Genomic DNA, 22,208 nt, shown 5'->3' on the forward strand with positions numbered 1-22,208 from the left:
ACCTACACAATGCTCAGTGTCATCCCCCTATTTGGTGCCTGTCCTAAGTTACCATTCATCTCTCCTCACAGCAACATTCTGGCATGAAATTAGCTACCAAATTATTTCATGAGTTCTGTTCCCAGGCAAACTCACAATTTTATTTAAAAATAGGATTCAGATCATTTATTTAAAAACAGAAACCTTCGAAAAAGTAAGGTTATGGAATTAGAATGCTGAATTCCACGTCACCACTTCATAAACCAAATTAACAGCCCTTAACTGGTGAGGAACCAGGCCCAGTACGTTTGCATGCCTCGTTAGTGTATTGACAATCTGGTTCAGGGAGTTTGTGTTTACAAAATCCAGGAATCAGTATGCCTGCATGCTTAGTGCCATATATGATTCCATGTTAATAATGCGGTAATTAAAGCACCTATGATATTGGGTTGGATGGTGAGTGTTTCCAATAAGTTTAAAAGCATGTTATAAGTTTTCTGGGTCATAGATTGAGACCTATAGCTTACAAAGAAGTGGTATGGCATTTTGCCTGTGGTGACTTGAACGTGAAAAAGCTCAAGTGTATTGTCCTGTTTGGCAGCTTTGAGGTATATTTATTTTTGAGGTAAATCAAGACACCATCACCTTTAGTCCCTGTTTGTGTTGTAGCTGGTCTAAATGTGTGGAAGTTATTCTAACTTTGCACTGATGGTGTGCTGTCTGTGGCTTTAAAGCATGTGTCACTGACCACACAGATGCCAGCATTTTCCTGGGTGAGGAGAGCATGTAGGGAGAGCAGCTTTTTGTTTAGACTCCTAGCATTGAGCAGTAACTGCATTACTTCTCTACCCTCATGTCTGTTTGGGTAGGTGCCCAAGCTGCTATTTGAATTCGGGTCACTTTTGTTGTAATCAGGACTTCATCCCTCTGCACCAACAGAGTTGGCTGGCACATCTGCTGCAGTTTGGTCCCTGGAAAATATTTCACACTGTGTCTTCAGAATACTTCCACTTTTTTTGCATATATGTGGTCTTCCTCTTGGATTTTAAAGCAGAGTGATGCTGTTAATACTGTGTGCCTTTTGTTGTAAGGTGTCGTTATTGCATCTTTTTACTCTTTATTGTGCCAGGTGTACTTGTTAATCATTTTAAATCTTAACTTCTATTAATTTATGTTAGTTTATTGTTACTGTTGTAATTCTGTTAGGTAGCTATCTATTATGTTTACGTAGTTATGTTTTGTGGAGTTTTTCTCCCTGTGTCTCCACTGAAAAAGAGCTCCGGCCCAGCTGGACTAACCCAATTAACAAATGTCAAATAAATAAATAATAAATTAATCTTAACAATAGTAGTGTAGTTACTTAATAGAAAGTGTGTGAATGCAAGCACCCTGACCAATTTAAAGCTCCTTCTTAACTTTACCAATGTATGTAATGCTGAAACTGAATGCACTGAACTACAGGGCTGGATTCAGATGTACAGGAAATGGGTACAGCAGTAGCATGGATGCATGATTCATAAGTCATGCACATTAACGCACTGTGGCTAGAACCACCCAATGAATATGAATCTTACTGATAAGTAAACTGCAGAAGCCAAGAATGAGTTTAAATAAGTCTGCTGTGTGAAAGACTGGACTAGTAGTCAGATGCAACCTATGGCTATCTTTAGCTCTGTCTCTGTAATAAATAAATAAATAAAAAGTTGTATCATACTACAGTCATGGTAATAACTTACTCTCAAGCCTTTCTACTATTAAGACCTGTTTGATTGCATCAGATACAAATGTAGGATACCTATATTTATAGCACATGTAGAGGTCTTACCAGTGGATAGATGGCTGAGTTTGATTTTGTTTTGTTACCACTCTGTCCTGTATTTTGCATAATTATTAAATTGTACTGCGGTGGTGGTGCTGCGGTAGCGTTGTCGCCTCATAGCAAGACGTTGTCCCGTTCCATTCTCAGCTAGAGTATCTTATGTGTGGAGACATATGTGAATGGGGCGTGCTTTCGTTGAAGGTTGTGCGTCAGGGATGGTAATGCGGTACGTAAAAATCCTCTACCAGTCATTAGCGGACCGGAGTTCTGCTGTGGTGACCCCTAACCGGGAAAAGCCGAAAGACACAAACAAGCAAATTATATTATTTAAATTAATGCATTATATTATTTCATTATCACAAGTATTGTATTAAATAAATGCTGTGATTAATACCCTTGAACCCAAGAGAGGTTTATTAATTCTATGCTGTGTAGACAGTGCCAAGTAATAATATAAACTGAGAAACGTAAACAGAGTCATGAGCTACATGGAACTTCATCATAACAATATATGTATTAGTAAATTTTAGAGAATAGCAGTTTTCCCATTGTATCTCCAGTGTGCATGCTAGTTAATGATTCAAACATGGGAACAGCTGAATCTCAGTTAATATCCATCCCTATGTGTGGTATCCAGGGCTCGCTATACAAGTCACTGATACGCTAAGTGTAGCAAAGCCAGTTAAGAAATTCATGTAGACTAGTCATAGTGGACAGCAACATCAGTAAATTGTGGTCTGACTAGTGGGGTGTGAAGTGATTAATTTGGGGAGTCCTACTTTTTGGGATAGCAGTTGTATGAAATCCAAAGGACCAAGAGAGGCTTATTGCTGCTTTCAGGCTGTGTAATAGAATGGGAAGAAAAGACCACGCTTTGAACATTGTCTGTTGTATCAGAGGTTCATGGAATAATAAAGCCACATGTTTATGGCAGCAGGAGTAAAACCATATGAGTAGTTTCCTGTCTATGATGCTGGCTCAGTACCACATTTTGTACATTAGCCTCATTGGGTTTGCCCAAAGGGTAGCATAAGGATACAGTCATGAATGGAAGGGGTGTGTCTTTGAGGAGATAGGCCATCTGCTTAATGTTATACACTGGCCTTCAAAGCTGAACTCAAGGGAAAATTATTTTGCTGTTTATCATAGCCATGTAGGAGAGAATGAAGCAAGATGCTGGCACACGCAATGCACTGTTGGTAAACAACTTTGAATGCAGAAGATGCTGTAAAACTGTTTGCTCGACCCAGTACACAATTATCAGAATGACTGTCAGAGGTTACTGAGAAGTTCAAGATAATGATGTGGGAACTTCTAAACTTGTGCTTGCTTTATGGGAAACCAGAAAGGATAATGAATATGGGGTTCACTGATGTCTTCCATGCATTGTGGTAAACAAAATACCTTGGTTTTCTTTTTGTTTATAATAAAATGCATATATGGTAGATGCTGACACATGGCTGAATTAATGTAAAATAAACTTTGATTGCAAAAGGTTAGCCCTTTCATGATATACAAAATCACTTCATCAGACCATATAATAAATGAAGCAAATTAATTTTATACCTATTAACATCAATTAAAAACCATGGTAAAAAATTTAAAGAGCAGTCACATTCTGTGCATCAAAAGTTGCTTGGTTACAATTTATCCAATAAAGAATCCTTTTGAAGACTGGCTTCTTATTTAAAGTGCCAGTTATTCCCCATACAACAATGTATTGTGTAGCTTACACCATTTAAAGTAAATATCAGTGAAAATACCTGAAAAATGCATATTTGTGTATATATATATATATATATATATATATATATATATATATATATATATATATAGATAGATAAAAAACACACATATTAAAGTCATCTAAATACAACTATATTATCTATACAACCTGCAGGACTTCAAAACAGGTTTAAATGGTACATGCCATTGAGACCAGAATCCACCGCAATTCAGATTTTTCAGTAACATTATCTAAATCACCCAAGCGTGGATTCTCAAATATTCTATCAATCATTAAAAATTTAAATGTGTGCATCACCCCTTGCTCCTTTGTATGTTTTGCAAGACCATTTTAACTAACTACGTATACTAATAGGATAAACATGCTCACCTGTATGTTCCCTTAAGCTTCTATTGGTTTTGCCTGTATAAAATGATGTACATATTGTACAATAAGCTAAATAGACAAGATCCCTAGTATTACAATCAGCTTTAACATTGAAATGGTATCTGTCTTTGTATCAGGGTGTCTGAAACAATTTCCACACTCTGTATAACTACAGAAATTACATTTACCGCATGGGTATGTGACAGTCTTCCAGGGTAATGGATTTTCTGTTCTTAAAACAAAAGTGTGGTGTTTCCCCCACCATCTCCTTAATACTATTATCAGTAAGTAAAATTGGCCAGTGTTTCTTAATAATATTAGTAATACCCCTAACATCACTACTGTAATGTAGGGAACTAGGCACAAATTATTTTCTATGAATAATGTCCCTCTCAGGACAATTATTGGATGAAGAAAAATAAGGTTTAGCATGTGAACCTCTCAGTTTGCTCTGCGAAAGACCCAGATTTATATCACACTGTCTTTACCCTTGCTCAATAAAGTCATACTCTATCCAGATCTGTTAAGTATCCCTTTTCACTTACATTCAGTCTAGATGTACACATGCCTTGACCCTTAACCACATTCCTAAAAATGTAGCCAGGGTGCATGCTAGTCCTATGTAGCAGTGAGTTTCTGTGACATTCTTTCCTAAAACAGTCCTGTGCCAAAAGATAAGTCTGGATATCTGGTCACTTTTGACATCAGAAAAAAATCAACACTGGCCACACAATATTTAACTGAAAGCTTTAGAAAAGGGATTGTCCTATGAAGAAATTAAACAAATCCCTGCAGATCATCAGGTGTACCTGTCCATAACATAAATATATTGTCCACAAAGCGATGATAGAACATGATGTAGTGGGAATAGCTCATAGATGTAAATACTTTCCTATTTCCCATTGGGAAGAACCATATTGATGTAGCTATTGGCACAAGAAGTGCCCATAGCTACACCAGATCTCGCTGAATAATATTCCCCGTCAAAAACAAAAACATTATTTTCTAATGCCATTTCAGTAAACAAGCAGAGAAAATCTATTGGTTTCCTGTCATATGGATTATGTTCAGAAAGATAAGCTTTAACTAATTCAAGTCCTTCTAGATTCGGAATTGCAGAGAACAACAGTGTTACTACAAGAGTAACTAGTAAACCTTCTAATTGAAGAGGATGTTCACTATTATTTGCATATAATTCTTGCAAAAAATGTTTCAAATCCCTAAGGATAATTGTTGATTTATCCAGAACAGGTCTTAATTGTTTCTCTATATAAATAGAGAAAGGCTCATTGAGCCACCCACCACCAGCTACTATTGGTCTAAAGGGTGGTACAGTGGAATTTTTGTGTACTTTGGGGAGTCCATGGAAAGTGGGAATCAACGGAATATCTACCTTCAAATAACAGGATAATTCTAATGTTGTATTCCTGCTAACCAGGCAGTCATTAATTGTTTCATGTACCTTCTTTTTGTATTTTATGGGGCTTATCAGACAAGACTGAGCTGAGAGTTACATGACAGCTGAAGAAAATTAATTAATCATCTTGATACGAGAAGAATATTGCAGCTCTGGAGTGTAAGAAGTCCGAAAGGGAAAAGGTGCTTGCACACTAATACAGGGTGTTGGTAAATACATGACTAATTGTAACAGAAGGGCTAGATTTGCATATGAAGATCTGAATTGAGTGAAACTAATGTTACAGATATGAGGAAAAAATTTATTTGCAACATTACAAGAATTGGCTGTCTGTGTAACAAGTAATGGCTGTTCCAACTATGGTAATATAGTCGGGCGTGTGTGAATGCATGCATTTTTTATCATTTAAGGTTATTGGTACAGATAGCACCCAATGATTAACTTCGTGCATTAAAAACTTTTATTGGTTTCTGCTCTGAGAATTTAACAAGTGATTTCTCGGACCATAACTGCCCAATACTAACAGAGTGAACTCTTCTCCATTCATTGTAGTAGAGCAGCTTCAAATAAGTGTTTTTTTTGCACATGGGGTAAGCATTTCATCAAATTTACAGATGCAGACTGGATGGTCACACAACACCAGAGAAAGAAGAAACTTGCCAAAGTAGATGTAATGGTCTCAGGCAAACAGCTTGTTTTGCCCAGATAGCAGCAAGTTATTTTCAAGCTGTTGTACTCTAAAGAAACATTACTACTTTTTCCTATATGGTTTTGCAGCTGCCACTTCTTCTGGAAGAATGTTCTGTCCAGATTTGTATAACTGTCATGGCTCACAGAAGGCTATATCTACTACTATTGCCAAACTTACTATAAATACTGTGTCATGCAGCACAGATTATCAGTAGGTCTGTAGTCTGTAAGAAACAGAGAGGCAACCCATTAAAGAACAGATATCTTTTTTCAACTGTATAGATGTCTGTAAGTATTCAGTGAAAAATTACATTAATAGAGCAGTCAGGATTTATCTTTAGCTCTACAAACATGAGCCATTAAGAATTTAAATATCTGTTTCTTTTATCTTGCCAGTCTAAATTCGATGTCTCTGCTATGACAGTTCATAAGTTATTACTAGCAGGTGGCCTAGAAGACCCTGTATAACCTAGTAAATTTGTAAGTAAATTAGTTGCCCCATTCATTGAGATCCATACTACATATCCCTGGGGTGAATTTGCAAATATCCATCCACTCATCAAGACTGGTTTTAACTTTGGCTGGCGTATTGCATTATTTGACCTGTAAGGGAAGTCTGTTCCATAGGTAGGGGTAACATTGGGATGGATATTTTTCATTCAGTAGGTTCTGTTTATTTTACAATGAAAATTAAGAACTTTTGACTATGTGCTTATAATAATAGTTTCTTTCTGAAAGTGAAGGAGGTCATGTAGGGCAGGTTTTTTTTTCCATTGCACGGAAGGCTAAGCTAAGATCACCATACATGAGCCTGTAGGAGATTCAATAATATTATAGCCTTTTTTTACTTAAACAAGAAACATTTTTATTAAATTATCAGTTATAACATAGGTAATCATACATTTATATAAATTAAAAAAAAACATATTTACATTGTGACACTGCCAGCCCAACTATCTGGAATTTTGTAAATAATTCTATGTCATTTATGAATATTGATATGATTTATACATAACTGTATATTACGTACTGAGCTTCAAGAATGTAACCACAGCATTCCCTGCTGGAAGATAAAACATTAACTTACAAAAATTCAAGAAAATAAGTTGAAATCAAGTGCTTTGCGATGTGCTATAAAGGTTAGTTTCAATGCAGCAAGAAGACAGCATGTCTAGAGCTAGAAGTTTTTTCTATTGTCCTGGAGAGAAGTAATTACTAGGTTTAAAATATAAAAGTGTTTTATTGTTTTATGACTTCCATGTTATGCAAACTTCTGAGAGATATGTACTTCTGACACAGAGATGTTAAAATTCTGTTTGTATCTATTAGCCTGGGAACTGAAAGTAGGTGACAAAGAGTGATGTCATCCAAGCTGACCCAGCAGTAATGGTTGATAGTAATTTAAGAACTCTCTCAGAGAAAGACTGTGCATTTTGTATCTCATCTTGGACTTGGAAGTATCCATCATCAGCACTTCTGCCTACGTGTTGCTCTGTAAGTAAGTTATTTAGGGTATAGTATCTCTTAGATATACATAGGAATATAGTAAAGATTAGTTTAGGTGTTTTCTGCATTTATTTGAGACTATCCTGCAATGTTCTTTTAAAATATTTCCTGTGATTCTGAACTCTGTAGTTACTGTATTAATTTCTTGTTCTTTTATTATTTATTATTACATATATTTAAACCTATCTTTGTGGCTGATATTCGTGAGACATATTTAAGCTCTTGGTATACTTGCATATGTATTTGGTGACTCTGTACAGGCTACTCTTAAATAGCCTTGCTCCTGGTCACACTTACCATTTGGATAATAGTAATATTACACAGTAAGATTGGTCATCCTTTGGGAAGGGCCTTAAAGTAGCTAATAAGGGGTTCTGGTGGCAGTGATAACCACCTTAAGGTCTGTGCAGAAGGGAGCATAGCTAGTAAACTTATGCCAGCCTTTCCCAGGTGTGTGTTTGTGTATAAATCAAATCTCAAAGTGTGTGTGTGTGTGTGTGTGTGTGTGTGTGTGTGTGTGTGTGTGTGTGTGTGTGTATGTGTGTGTGCTCGTCAACTACTTGGGCAGGAACACGAAGCATTAGTTGGACAGAGAGAGTGTTGGGAGGACATGGCTTGGAACCCTGGCCAAGGACTCAACTCTATAGCTGTGCCAGTGGGGATTCTTATTGGGGATCTGGAGAAAGAGGGAAGAAACCAGCCCCAGACTGACTGTGATCTCTGTGTGCTCTTAAGGGAAATTGTACTTTACTTTGTGTATACTTGTCATCCTCCCATTGTGTACATCTCTTGCTGTTACCGGTGGTGAGGATTAAGGCTCTTTGATCACTGGGCCAGTGCAGGAGCATCACAGGCATAATTTGGTTGCAAACATTATACATCACTTATAATCTATCCAGTCACTGACAGTTAAACATTACATAGCTCATTCAAATCCTGCCTTCATTTAAATCTCATTCATTGTCTGTATGTATTGTTCCCACAATTTCCATTTTTTTTCTATGTAATTTGCTCCTACTGTTTTCTAAATATCCCATTTCCAGTCCTTTCATCTGTACTACTGTATTCACTATTTGTAGTAGTGTTGGTTTAGAATTTGATTTCCATTTTCTAGTACTTGCTTTTTTGGTAGCTACCATTATTGTACTCAGCAAGGCCTTACTTTGTCTAGGCAATTTCAATTCCATATCATAGCCCAACAAAATCATTCCCATAGTCATACCAATTTGCTCACCCAGTATTTCTGATAGACTAGCCTTCATGGAATTTTTAAAGTCTGCCAACTCATTAACACTCCCAGAAAATATTTCTTTGCCATCACACCTTCAACATTTGCTATCTACCTGAGGAAAAATTCTTTGGAGTCTACTTGGGGTATAAAAATACTTATGTAAACACTTCCAAGCAAAGATCCCAACTCTTCTAAACTCTGTTGTATATTTGGAAAACATACATATGTGCCTCCATTGTTTCTTTAATTGTTTATCCAATCTCTCTTCCCAATACTTTCTAACCTCCTCTGATTGATTCTTATAGTTATCATGCACTGTTTTATATGTTGTACTAATTATTACTTTTTTAACTGCAGCTTCTGTTCTGGTTTCTACTAAAACTCTACCAGTGCTGATCTTTCACTTAGGATCCCCCTATTTCTTTCTCTTTGCCTATACTCTGATATCAAGCCTTGATAGGGAAGGCAATTTCTGACTGCAGTCCAAATAAATTCTTGGCCTCTTCCCATTCTATTACCTTTCCCTCTCTCATTATTTGTTCCCAATACCTTGATTCTTTTGCCATTTTTCTCAAATAAATTTCAGCCCCTTCTTGCCTATTGTCTGTATCCCAAATTGCAGTCATCCATGTCACTAGAATCTCCTTTCTCCATTCCTTTGTTGGCTTAATTATTAGAAGCCTTCCTGATTCTTTATGAATATGATATTCTATATGGTTATTGTTATTCTCTGTAAAGATTAGCATCCAAAATCTTAGACTCTTCTTGTTTCTTGAGCTTCCTCTCTGTTTTGTCATCATCCTTTTCCACTTTGAACTATAGGTTTCAACTTGTGCTATGTATAGAAGCCTTAAATGTGTGGCTGTGAATTACCCTTCAAATCGAGCAATCCCAGACCGCCTTGTTCTATTGGAAGAATCAGCTTATCTGACTTGACTTTTGCCATGTTCCCTTTGCAGATAAAATCCTTCAGCTCTTTATTAATTGCTAACCCCAACTTCTCCTCTGGTTGATAAGCATATGGGTGATCTGTGTATAAAACTAAAGGAACTAAAACATTTAACTACTTGTAACTTGCTGTCCATATCCATAAAAGAGAGCTTTCAGTTTCTCAATTTTTGTATTATCTTTTGTTTAGTCTCCTCCCACATCTTCTTAGCTGTCACACCAGAATCCTTTTTAATCCATACTTCTAAGTACTTCATTTTATCATGTCCCCATAAATATGGATATTACTGAACCAGTTTGTGTGTGGGTACATACAGCTATTGCCTTTATTTTAGCTTCATTCATTTTGTATACTGAAAAGATTTGAAACTGTCTCAAAATGTTCCACAACACTGAAATGTCCTTTTCTGGTTTTATCAGGTATAAAATATCATCATCAAATTGAGTCAGCTTTTCTTGATTACCATACCAATTATACCATTGAATTTCTGAGTTCCTTATTTTCTTTGTCAGTGGTTCTAAATATAATGCAGTTAACAAAAGAGAAAGAGGACATCCTTGTCTGATTCCTCTGCTCCAACAGAAAGTATCAGAGAGTAAGCCACCCACTTTAATGTGTGCCTTTGATCCCTCATATATCCTCCAAATCAACCTTATAATTTTATCAGGGAATGCAAATGCTTCCATTGTCCATATACTCCCAGCTTACTCTGTTAGTTACTTTCTCTGCATCAGGACATCTTCCAATCCATATCAAGCAGAGAATCTCCATGATGCTGTTTAAGCACAGCCTGGATGACTGAATGGGAAACTGTAAATTTCTGCCAAGGATTGCCTTAGCTTCTGTCCTGGATATAGGTAGTCCTTGCTAGAAAAACCTTGGGCATAGACAATATTTTTCACCTAGTATTATATTGGGGTTTAATGACTAGGCTTGTAAAGATCCTTGGGTCAGTAGCTTAGTAACATCCTAGGAACCTAAGACCTACCAACAGCAGTGGTATTTTTTTACTTCCCTCTGGATCATCAATGATCTGTTAATGTTGCCAGATGTTTGCCTCCCCTCCACAAAAAACTCAACTGATTCATATCTATCAATTTTGGCAACACATTTGCCATTCTTTTAGCCATTATAGGCATAAACACTTTATAATTGTGGTTTAGGATTGAAATGGGCCAGTATGAAGCTGGATCTAATGGATCTTTACCCTCGTTAGGTATTACAGCCACCACCACCTTCTTCTAGGATGTTGGTGCTTCTTCCTCTTCTTAAAATAGTGTTAAACAAAATCATCCAGATTTTTTTCAGTTTTTTCCTTCCTAGCTTCCAAACTTTCACAGGAATACCATCAACTCCTGGAGACTTTCCAATGGATTGGTTATACATCACTATTTATATCTCAACTCCTCTTATCCTAACAATTAGTAATTGAGCTTCATCTACCTCTAACCTTGGCATATTTAATTTTTCCATAAACATTTCCATTTGTACATTTTCTTGATTTCCATATTTATTATATCGACTTTTATATTATACAGACTTTCATAAAAATTTTGAAATGTTTCTATCTCTACAGAATCTCTTATGTTCCTTGTTATAGGCTCCCTAAGCTTTCTTCTTTCTGTTACGTTAGTCATTGTGCTAGAAGTTTTTTGTGATCTGGAGTTATCAAAACAGTTGCTTAACAGCAATCTTTCTAAACTTGTGCATATTATTGAAGTAATCCCTTATTTTCTGTTTAGAATTCTGCAACTGCTCCTGTTCTTGTTCTGTGAGATTTCCCCTATCCTGCAATACTTTAACATTTGCCAGTCCAACTAAATAACTCTGGTTACTTCTTGACCATATCTCCCTTTCTTTCATTTCCATCCTATTATTAAACTCCACTTTAATTTTATGCCACTCCCTAGGTATATTTTCAGAAAGAATTTCTATCTTCTCTAATAACGTCTGAATAATTTCCACTACCCATTCCTTAAATTCCTATCTTTTCAACAGATAGGTGGGAAAGTGTCAGTATCTCATTTTTATTTTATTATCCTGCATTTTATTTTAGTTATTACTGATGTGTGATCTGAAATAGTTAATTGGATGTGTAGCAAAACTTTCAATTAAATGCACATGCTCCTATGAAATATATGTTCCGTCTAGTCTAGACCAGTTTTTGTATCTTGGTGAATAATATGTAAATTCACTCTGAACTCCTAATACTGAATTCATACCTTCCATGCCAAATGTTTTCATAAATTTCTTCAACAATCTACTCTCCTTTGTTGTTATATTTTCCCTTATGGCCCCCCCAGGTACATCTTCACTGCTGTAAATCAAATTCCAGTCCGGAAGCTATAGGTAATATTCCCTGAAGAAAGATAATTATTTCTCCCAGAATTTTCTTAAGCTCCATTATAACAGTTTAGGTGGAACATAAATATATGCCAGTGTAATCATCCTCCCTTACCAGTAACTCCTTAGTACTACAAATCATCAATTACTAGCTTTTCTATCCTCTTTTATCACTATTGAACCGCCTCTTCCAATTAATATAAGTGCACATCTTTTCCTTTGTCCCAGGTACTTCGCTTAATAATCATCATGAAAACCTTTGTTTATCAAATTCACATGTTCATTTCTTTCCAAATGTGTCTCTTGTAGTATAGCTATTTGCACTCTACATTTTATAATCTAGTTCATTACTTTTTCCTTTTTGCCTATATATCTGTAAAAATCATTTAGTTTTAAAGATAATATAGAAAGTGTCATTATGTTAGTCATTGTTCCCACCTTTTTATGAGTCACAGCTTTTTTAAGTGTTTAGTTCCAGCTTTTGTGTTACATGCATACACTAATGTTTGCCAACTTGATCTTTTATACAGTTAGCTTCTTGTCATATCCATTTGAGCCTCTGTCACATCTTAAAAAACATTTTGTTTTATTGAAAGCCCCCCAAAACACAACCTCAATGCACCCCTAAAACATATTAACTGAATACTAACACACAAAACTATGTATGTCTTCAAATATTGAATTTTTACCCTTTTAATAGGAGCAATTGCCCCAGACTGACAGCCATACTCCCAGAGTTAGGTTAACCTAAAAGGAAAATGTATGCATGCTATGCTGCACCATACATCCTGTGCTTCTAGTAGGTGCTGTTTGGCTTATCTTATTTTTATTACTCTCACAGAATGGGAAAACACTTCAATGCTTTCAGAAGACATTATCTCCTAGCCATTGAAAGAAATAAGTATTCTGTTTTTATTGTTCTTTATCAGATTGTTTCCATTGAGACATGAGAACCAGGTACAGAGTTGCTTCTACAAACATTCTTTTATTTGATAGACAATGTCCTTTTTTATTTATTTTCTTTCTTTTAAAACTTGTTACTAGATCAAGCCAAGAGCCTTAATCCAGTCAGTACCCTATATGAGTGAAACAAGCACATCAATTTTTGTATCCTTCTTTTTTGACTACACTTTTCTTTTTTCTTTTTTTTTAACATTGCATTGCCTTAAAAACTGAACCAGAAGAAAGTAAGAAGAAAAAAATAGGGGTACCTGTTTACTTTAGCATCCCCATTCCACTTGAAAATAACTGAATAAATTTTACTGTATAGCATTCAGATTGTATCATGCATTATAAGACTACTATTAAGAACAACATTTTGTTTTACTTACAGTTACCTCTTTCCTTCCTCTCTCCCCACCTCCCAAATATTATTCTAGGCATTAATGGCATGGAGGAGGACATATGCTTTAGAGTCCCCTACAAGTTTACCAAAGTCAGAAAAGTCTATTATTTACAGGTTTACTTGTTCTGTCATGTTTCACAAATATAATTATGGCTTTGTAATCCCAGATTTATTTGCCAGTTTCTGAGTTGTTAGTTTAATTCTTGTTGATCTCCATCTCCCAAATCCAGGCTCTCCTTCATTTATAATGTACTCCTGGTTATTCTAGTCAACTCTTTTGTTTTTTTTTCTGTCTCTCAAGCATTTTCCATTGAAATATTGGAAAATGTTTGCTGGCACAGTCTCTCTGTGATCTTTATTATCAGAAGAACAAGAAGCAGAATATTCTTCTGTTTCATATCTCACAGTTGGACAAACTTTTATATTTCCTCCCTAGCATGCTTTACATCAGTTATTTTGTTCTTCCAGGAAAGAATATTCTGAAAATAGCTGGGTACAGCAGCTTGAATCTAATGCCTTTGTCTCAACATTCCCTGATTAGTGGAATAGATTTACTTATCTTTTGCCTGGTGTACAGTGAGTAATCATTTTCCATAAACTCTGTTTCCCACTTTTAGTACTTTGTCCTTTTGCCACAGTTTTGTCAGAATCAACTCCTTCTGCTGGTAGGATTGAATATTTATTATTAAAGCTGTAGGTTGCTTTCTCCTGGCCAGGTTTTGAGCATGCACACAATGTGTCCTTTCAATTAACAATTCCTTCTGTGGAATACCAGTCCAGTTGCTTATTTGTGTTTTCATAAAATTAATATAGTTTTCTCCTTCCAGCTTCTCTGGTACTGCAGAAACTTTCAGGTTTTCCCTACATACTCTGTCTTCTAATTCTATTATTTTTTAAACATCTCTTCTTGAGCAGTCTCATATTCAGCCAGCCTTTTCTTTATTTCGACCTCTGATTTTTGCAGTTTTATCATCTCATCTGAATATTCTTTTAAAGCTTCCTCCATTTTCCAGCCTTTTGTTATTTGAATTGATATATTCCTTAATTGTTTTTTTAATTAGCTCTGAGTATATTTGACTTATTTTTTTCCTGTAGATTACTGAAAGTCATGTCATGTCTTGCACCATATCTGGAGTTTGCACTGCTTTTTGCTGAACAGCTGCAGAATTCCTTGCAGTCAGTGTTTAGTGATTGATTTTCTTTCAGGTTCACTGAATTTCTTTTTGCTGGCATCCAGACAGTGCAGTTACTAGCCAGTTATTGAAATTTACACAAAAGTACAAGTTTACTGGCTTTCTCTTCTGAGTTTCTGTTTCACACTGGGAGAGCTGAAGTTAAATTGTTACTCAACATGCAGCCATCTTGGAAGTTCCAATTTGATAGAGACTTTTATCTAGCTAGGTAGTTTAAGGTGCTTGGTCACTGATTTTATTTTTTTTTTACTTAGGAATCATTGAGTTCTTTTGAGGTGGGCAATGTGTTTAGTGAGGTAACTGCTGAGGGGACATTTTATTCTATGATAGGTCTAATGAGTGAAAAATAGCAGGGGACAATGACTTCCTTAGATCCACAGCAGGGCCAGCCTTAGCAGTGGCAGGACCCAGTTTGGAACATTTTGGTGGGGGCCTCTCAACTGAACCTTCACCTGCCACCCCAACTCTACCTTCAGTTTTGGGCTTCACGGAGTAAAGACTATTTCAAATTAAGTTGTGTATTAAAAAATAAAACAATATTTACTACCTTATATTTTTCATAAAACATGTCACAGCAGAAGTAAACTACTTCCTGGATTACCCTCGGATCCAACACCTTGTATAATTCCTTTCTATGTCTGCTTTAGTTCAGCATACTATAAGAGGCCATTTTTATGGGCCACTGAAGCCCTTTACCTACATGGTGCTTCATAGTGGATGCATCCTGGATTACCAGTAAACACTTTCCCAAACTCCTGTACCACCAGTACTGGATTATCTGAATCTGCGTAGGAGATAGCGGCACACTTTCCCCTTGTTTTCCACATAATATTTTTTTTCATTTTTCCTCTCTTTTCTGTCTCCCACCTTTCCATTATTTCCCTCATTTGATTCATGCCCTACACTTCTTCACATCACATGCCCAGTAGTTGTACATAACTATAAATGCTTTTGTTCTTTGTGTATTATTTTCAACATACGGTTGTTATATTATATGGTGTTTTGACAGTTTATAGGTACTTTTTTTTTTTTTAACCAATTTTACTGACTGAGTTCTGGTATCACATCAGCTTATGATTATATTAATTTATGTTTTATATTATCCTAATTAATATTTCTCTGCTTGGTTTTACATTATCTCTGTTGCATTGGTATTGATTGTTTACTGTTTCTTTGGTTGTATTTCAACAATGCTGAAACTCACAGTGGTCTAGGTGGAGCAGTGCTTTACATTGGTTAAAAAACGTTAAATTAATGCATAAAATAAATATATCTTTGTAAGTTAAGTACTCTGCATACTCCAGCATATCTAGGAGGTGCTGCAGATAACACTATGCAGACCATGGTGAAAAAGAAAAAGGTCCATTTTTGAAACAAGAAACCAGATAAAATATTTGTGACTCATCACAGTCTCTAGCAATTGCTTTCCACACCCACTGTTCACTGATACCAGGAGTACTGGAATCAGTGGGGCTGTGCTTAATGGTTGTGGAAAGAATGCAGCATGAAAATTTTCTAACCTCCATTATATATTCTGACATCATATTATCCCCTTTTTCCTTCATGGGCTTTCAATAATTTTCTTATTTGCTCTGAATGATTGTATCTGCTTAACTAGTTCATTCTTATACCATGTTAGAGCTGATTCATTTCCACAAAACCACTTGAAACTGTTGAGCATCCTCAAAATGCTTGACAATAGCAATATTAATATTAGTAATCTTGGGTATCTCCTTAGAAATTACATTGCTCACTCACCATCCCACATTACTGTTTCTGGAAGTTTATTTGTATTTATTTATTTGTTAAACTGGGTAACTGGACTAATACATGCATTTTGTAGTCATATAACAAGCCACAAGAGTAACAGTAGGGATTACATGGATGAGTAATTCAGAATAGCCACTAAGCTTCATGTTTTGCCAGGCATTAAGAAACTGGAATGCTTGAAGGAAACCCACATGAAACATGCAAACCCACTTAGTTTGCTCAGCTTTCTATAATATACACTCCCCATAAAAAGTCCTTCCCAATCTAGTCCAATGATTTTCTAGGTTTAAGTTTCTGCTTGCCGCCTATTTGTATACATCCCTGTACTACATTTAGACGTTATATTGTTTCCAGTACTGTTTTTCTCACATTCAGTCAAATGAACAAATTTCTATCCGGCTCTTGTCTTCCACCATTACACACAACACAACACAACACAACACACATACCTTCACACACATACACCTTCACTTTTCTGGTGTTATTTTGCTTCTATTTGTGATTGCACCAAGCACTTATCTGCCATACTCATAAATTGATAACATTCTGTTACAAGTCTTAGTGATCAGCCTTTATATCACATCACAGTATCTGTTCTTTTTTGTTTTGTACGATTACTAGTGTTTGTTTTCCTAATGTTTAAGACGGACTGTTCCACAGTTATTTCTTGTAATTGTATTCATCATTAATCAGTTATAGGTCCTATGTAAGCAACAGGAGGCCCTATGTAAGCAACAGAAGAAAAAGAAAACAATGTGTCTCTATCAGTTTTCAAATTAAACCTGGTCTTACTGTCTTGTAAGATAACTTGAGCAGTAAACAAAATCATATGGTTAGTCTAACCAGTTTTGGGTTGAAAACTGTGTTGCACACTTAGCAACAGCCAACTATGGGAGTGTGAGCAATACAGGAAGTGTGCAGTTATTGATAATACTGGACTAGCCACTAGTGCAGTGCACAACAGGAAAAGTGGTCCATCTCATGCAAATCTCTGGACCACATGAGGCATAAAGACTCTGTTATACCCTAGTGCTGGGCTCCCTGAGGAAGCAGGGTCCTACTGGGCCAAATAGGTCCAATTGGCCTAAGACTGGCCTTGATACAGAGGCTACGACTTTAGTAATTAAGGAATGACTGTAATCCTGTTTCATTCCTGGACTGTAAGACATTCTATTACCTTGAAAATGGTTCTGGCAACACAGAAATCTCTTTACTTCCCAGGGTCTGTGGTGGGGCCACTCTGCTGCAATGGTACCACTACAGTAGTTTTCCAGACATCTGGTATGTAACCATTGTAGAGGCTAAGGTAAAACATCTTCAGGAATGGTTAGGCAAGTTTGTGTTTTGCACACTGTAGAGCTGATGCTTTTGATTGGATTTTTTTTCTTCAATGATATTTCCCTGATGGGCAAAGAACAAAAAAAATCTCTGAAAGTCACTTTTAGCGAACAACAAAGAAAGTTTATGTTATGGGGGACCCCTACTCCTCTAAATTATGTATACAACTCCATAGTCACATAACAGTGAAGAAAGGGCAGTGATAATGGAGAACACTGGACCACACCAGTGTTTTTGTGTAGCTCTTGAAAGTTGTGGCAGTTGCATAACATATAGGAGCTGCTGCATATCATCACAGCCAAGGATGTCAACTAGTTTGCTCAATAAACAGGGGCAGAGATAAAAATAATGGGTAGAAAACCCATTATTATTAGTCATACCTCTCAAGTGACCTCATTATGAGGAATGTGCCTCATTCTGAGTCTTAAAAAGTCCATGTTCTTCACAGTTCCACATATGAGGGGCATGTTACACATTTGGTGTTTAGACTTTTTCTAATTAATGTCACAGACAGCTGAGAAATATGCTCGTCGGTAATGAAAAGCTTTTCACATTTAATCATATTTAGTGGCAGTAACAGTTTAACGGGATAACGGAGAACACTGGACTTTGCATAACCATGTCACTCAATATTCTGGGTTTGCACGTGCGCATGGTCCATTGTTCTCCATTATCACTGAAAGAGCAATGGTTGCTGTTAGCTGAAAGTAGCTTTCAGCTAAGTCTTCCTAGCTCTGCTCAGTCCATGCCTCTCAACTGTCCAGATTTTTGCTTCATATTTTTGGCCTGTTCCCCGTAAAATGTGTGGTTTTCTGGCTAATGACTGAGGATTGAAGTCACAAATAATGACATTATGTTTCAGACTTCATATTATAGGTTCATAGGTTCATACTAGGCTATCTGCCCTAGGGCATCCACAAGCCCAGCCAGAGTGTGTTTGGCTTTCGCCACCCATTTTAAATGAATTTTGCTATGCCCTTTTTCGAGGTTAGTATACTGTGCCTCTGTCTAACAGTGACACAGAAGTGGTACCCGAGGTAAACCTACAATCTCCCATCCACTCATCAAAATTCCTCTTGAAGAGAGTCAATGATGGACTCTGCCTAACCTGGACTGGGACTTTATTCCAGAGTGAAGGGAGCCTCTGGGTTATGAATCTGCCCCTCCAGCATGTCCTATTTAATTCAGTGCTGAGGTTCAAGTCTCTCGAGCGCGTAGCTCGATAGGATTTGGATTTTCTGAGGTGCAGCATGTCCATTAATTCCGGGTTGGACATGGCTTTATACGTCAGGCACAGATCGCCTCTAAGCAGGTGGTATGCCACTGAGTAGAGCTGGGGTTTCTTTAACCGGGCAGCATACGGCATCTGTTTGAGCCCTTTGATCCTCTTGGTGAGGTACTTTTGGGGTCTTTCCAGTTGCTGCAGGTGTCTGGTAAGGTACATCCCAAAAGGGGCATTGTACTCAATTATGGGCCTGATGAGGGATGAGTAAAGAGGCACGATGACCTCCCCTGATCTAAATGTGAATCCCTTCATAATTAGGTGGGCTATATAAAATGTTTTTCTAACCACTTTGGCCACGTGGTTTTCAAATGAGAGATTGCTATCAACTTGGGTCCCCAGGGCCCTATTTACTTCTTCCGTACTTAATGGATTACCACCTATGTGGTAATTTGTGGGCACTTTGTTTTTGCCAGAGGGGATGACTATACACTTTTTTGTGTTTAGCTTGAGGCCATGGCTCTGGCACCAGTTGTCTGTTTCTATGAGGCCCTTTTGTAGGATGCTTGTGTCAGCTGGAGAGTCGATTATGGTGCCTAGTTTGCAGTCATCTGCAAACTTGGTCAGCCACAATCCTTCCATGTTGGCCTGTACCTCCGAGAAATATATACCGAGCAAGAGAGGTCCCAGGACTGAGCCTTGTGGGATGCCACTTGTAACTGGTTTGGAGTCTGACATGGCTCCAGCAATTCTAACCATGTGGGTTCTGTCCTTGAGCCTTTCAGAAGATGCATACTAACACAAATATTATTCTAGTAACTCTCTAAGTTTATAAGAGCAATATTTAAAATCTGGGTCTTTATTATTTAAAATTGTCCAAGTTAGAAGTAAATGAGAAGGGCTGCCTCTGGTGTAGCCTCTGAACTCAATGGTATTTGTAAGCATGGCAGTACTGGTTCTAAAGGAAAAGTTAATGATCTGGGTATCAGACTTGATCAGGAAGGGGGTGACGCAGGGTGGAGTGTAGGCTGTGGTAATATCTTTGAACACAAGTTCAAAAATGTTTATACTACTAATGGAGCAGAATCAGAATCACATTTATTGACCAAGTATACATGCCTACAAGGAATTTGACTCCAGTTTCATTGACTCTCCAAGTATGAGTTACATAAATGGCATACATACAACTATTAAGAACAAAACAAACTACATGCATGCAACTATTAAGAATAAGATGTAAAAGTAAATATACATATGCATACAAGGTGCAAAGTGCAACTCAGTGTAAGAAATACTGAAATAAACTCTGAAAGAAACAAGTACTAACAACATGTAAACAATACTGCAGAATCCTTGGAGGCTTGGTAAATCCTAATAAGTTGAGTTAATCGTTTATGAACTTGATGGCTTGTGAAAAAACAGAAGACAGGCCCAGGAGTTAGTGTTTAGAAATTTTAGGAACTGCAGTGCATATTTCTCATTAGTTCTCTAGGCTTTTCATTTATTGGATGGGTAGCTAACATTTTCTAAGATTGTTGTACTGGGCTTAATAGATGGAAAACAAAACCTGAATAAAGTATACATCACTGCCAGCATGGAATGTTGATGGGAACCTGCAGTTAGCAGTATTGTGACAGTTCATTGTATTTAATGTCAGCAGATATTCATGAATGTAGGTTTGTATCATGATGACTTTGGAATGAGATAATAGGATTATGGATGAATAAAAGCATTTTCTTGGAATTCCTGGAAGGTCTAAATGAATGGTAGGTACTAAACCCAAGTGCAAAGGTAGCTCTCAGCATATTGCAACCACATGGTTGCACCTATTTGTATGTGTTTAAGCGACAGGAATGCCTCAGTCATGGGAAATACTTTTTAGACTCCTAGCAGTGGGCAGTGCCACCTTTAATTTAAACCAGTTTAGAACTTGTCACATTAAGATGTCCCTACAATTGACTCTACCTAAGCAAGGCATCATGGGAGCAGATAGTGTTCTAGCCAGTATGCAGAAGCTCTGAGGAGAGAGGTAAAGGTTGTGAAGCAGGCAGGACTGTCTGCCATCACACTGTCATGCTGATATGTATTGTATCCCCAATGGTACCAATTAGCCATCTAGTTGTTAAAATCAGCTTATTTTATCTTTGAATTGTGACATCTTCTTAGGAGATTGCAAAACACGGCTCAAAACAAGTGCATTTCCTCCTTTGGCTACGTTCATGGTGAGCTCAATCATATCTCTGTGCATCTCCCTTAGGATAAAGTGTCAAAGATCATTCACCCTCCACATGGGGAACTACAAGTTCATATGCATACTGGGGAGAGGGGAGAGATCTAAGAAGCTTGTCACATCATTAATCCTAGTGCCAGAGAGACAGCTGTCAGCTTTCTGGTGAGAGGTGCATCTGTGTACTTAACAATAGAGGCACTTAAAGAGTTAGGAGCATGACCATAAGTGGGGTCAGGTTCAGGATGCTAGGCCTGTTATTAGGGTGACTCTTACTGCATGTGGGAAGAGAGGGTGCTCGTGTGGGTGCCATAATGCATGTATCCTTATTTGGCTGTGGCTTATTAACAGTGTGTATTGGAGAATTATATAGTGATACTTTTAATGCTTCAGTATAATGGATGTAGGATCGGGCTGTTATAAAATTTTTCTAACTGTGTTTTAGAAGAATGTGAATACACCCTTAGGCATGAACTGATGAAATCTGAAGTATGAATACACCCTTAGGCAAGAACTGATGAAATCTGAAGTTATGATTGACCCCTAATTTACAAAACCAGTGCACTAAACCCCTTAACTGTAGAGCACTATAGAACTGCAACTGAATCTGAGCATCACAGAAGCAGCAGTCGCAATAAAGCACTGTTGTGTGCACATCTGTAGGCCATCCCTAATGAAGCAGGCTGGACTAGCAGTCATTGCTTCCCATGCTGATACAGAATGCAATGTTACGAGACCAATAATAAAGGTAGGGATAGGAAACTGCTTTTGGATAGTTTGCAAAGCTCACCAGAAGTATGAAACCAAAGCTTTACAGTGTACTGTAACTGTCAATCCTGTGAATGAATTCCTCAGTTCCAGCTTTTAGGCAGGGATGTAAGCAGAGTAAGAGACTCATTCAAATCTCTTCTACAAGATTGAGTCTTTTCAGCTGAACCAGAATAAAGGTGGTTAAGAATTGCTGGTGTACCACCCTAGAGAAGTGGGTGACAATCATACCAGGCTGCCAAAGACCATGGTAGCCAAGCCCTTGCTTTTTATTTCTGCTTATAAAATAACCAGAAAG

The 22,208-nt window shown here is 37.1% G+C and overlaps 1 protein-coding gene across 1 annotated transcript in view; it reads left to right on the forward strand.

Annotated features, from left to right (window-relative positions):
* Nucleotides 1–22,208, forward strand: part of GAA (alpha glucosidase) — a 475,499-nt gene that overhangs the window by 313,889 nt on the left and 139,402 nt on the right. The gene's annotated exons all lie outside the window — the stretch shown is intronic.

This window comes from Protopterus annectens, chromosome 4.part0, assembly GCF_019279795.1.
Source record: "Protopterus annectens isolate FY-2018-M chromosome 4.part0, PAN1.0, whole genome shotgun sequence".
In the NCBI taxonomy this organism is placed as follows: domain Eukaryota; kingdom Metazoa; phylum Chordata; order Ceratodontiformes; family Protopteridae; genus Protopterus; species Protopterus annectens.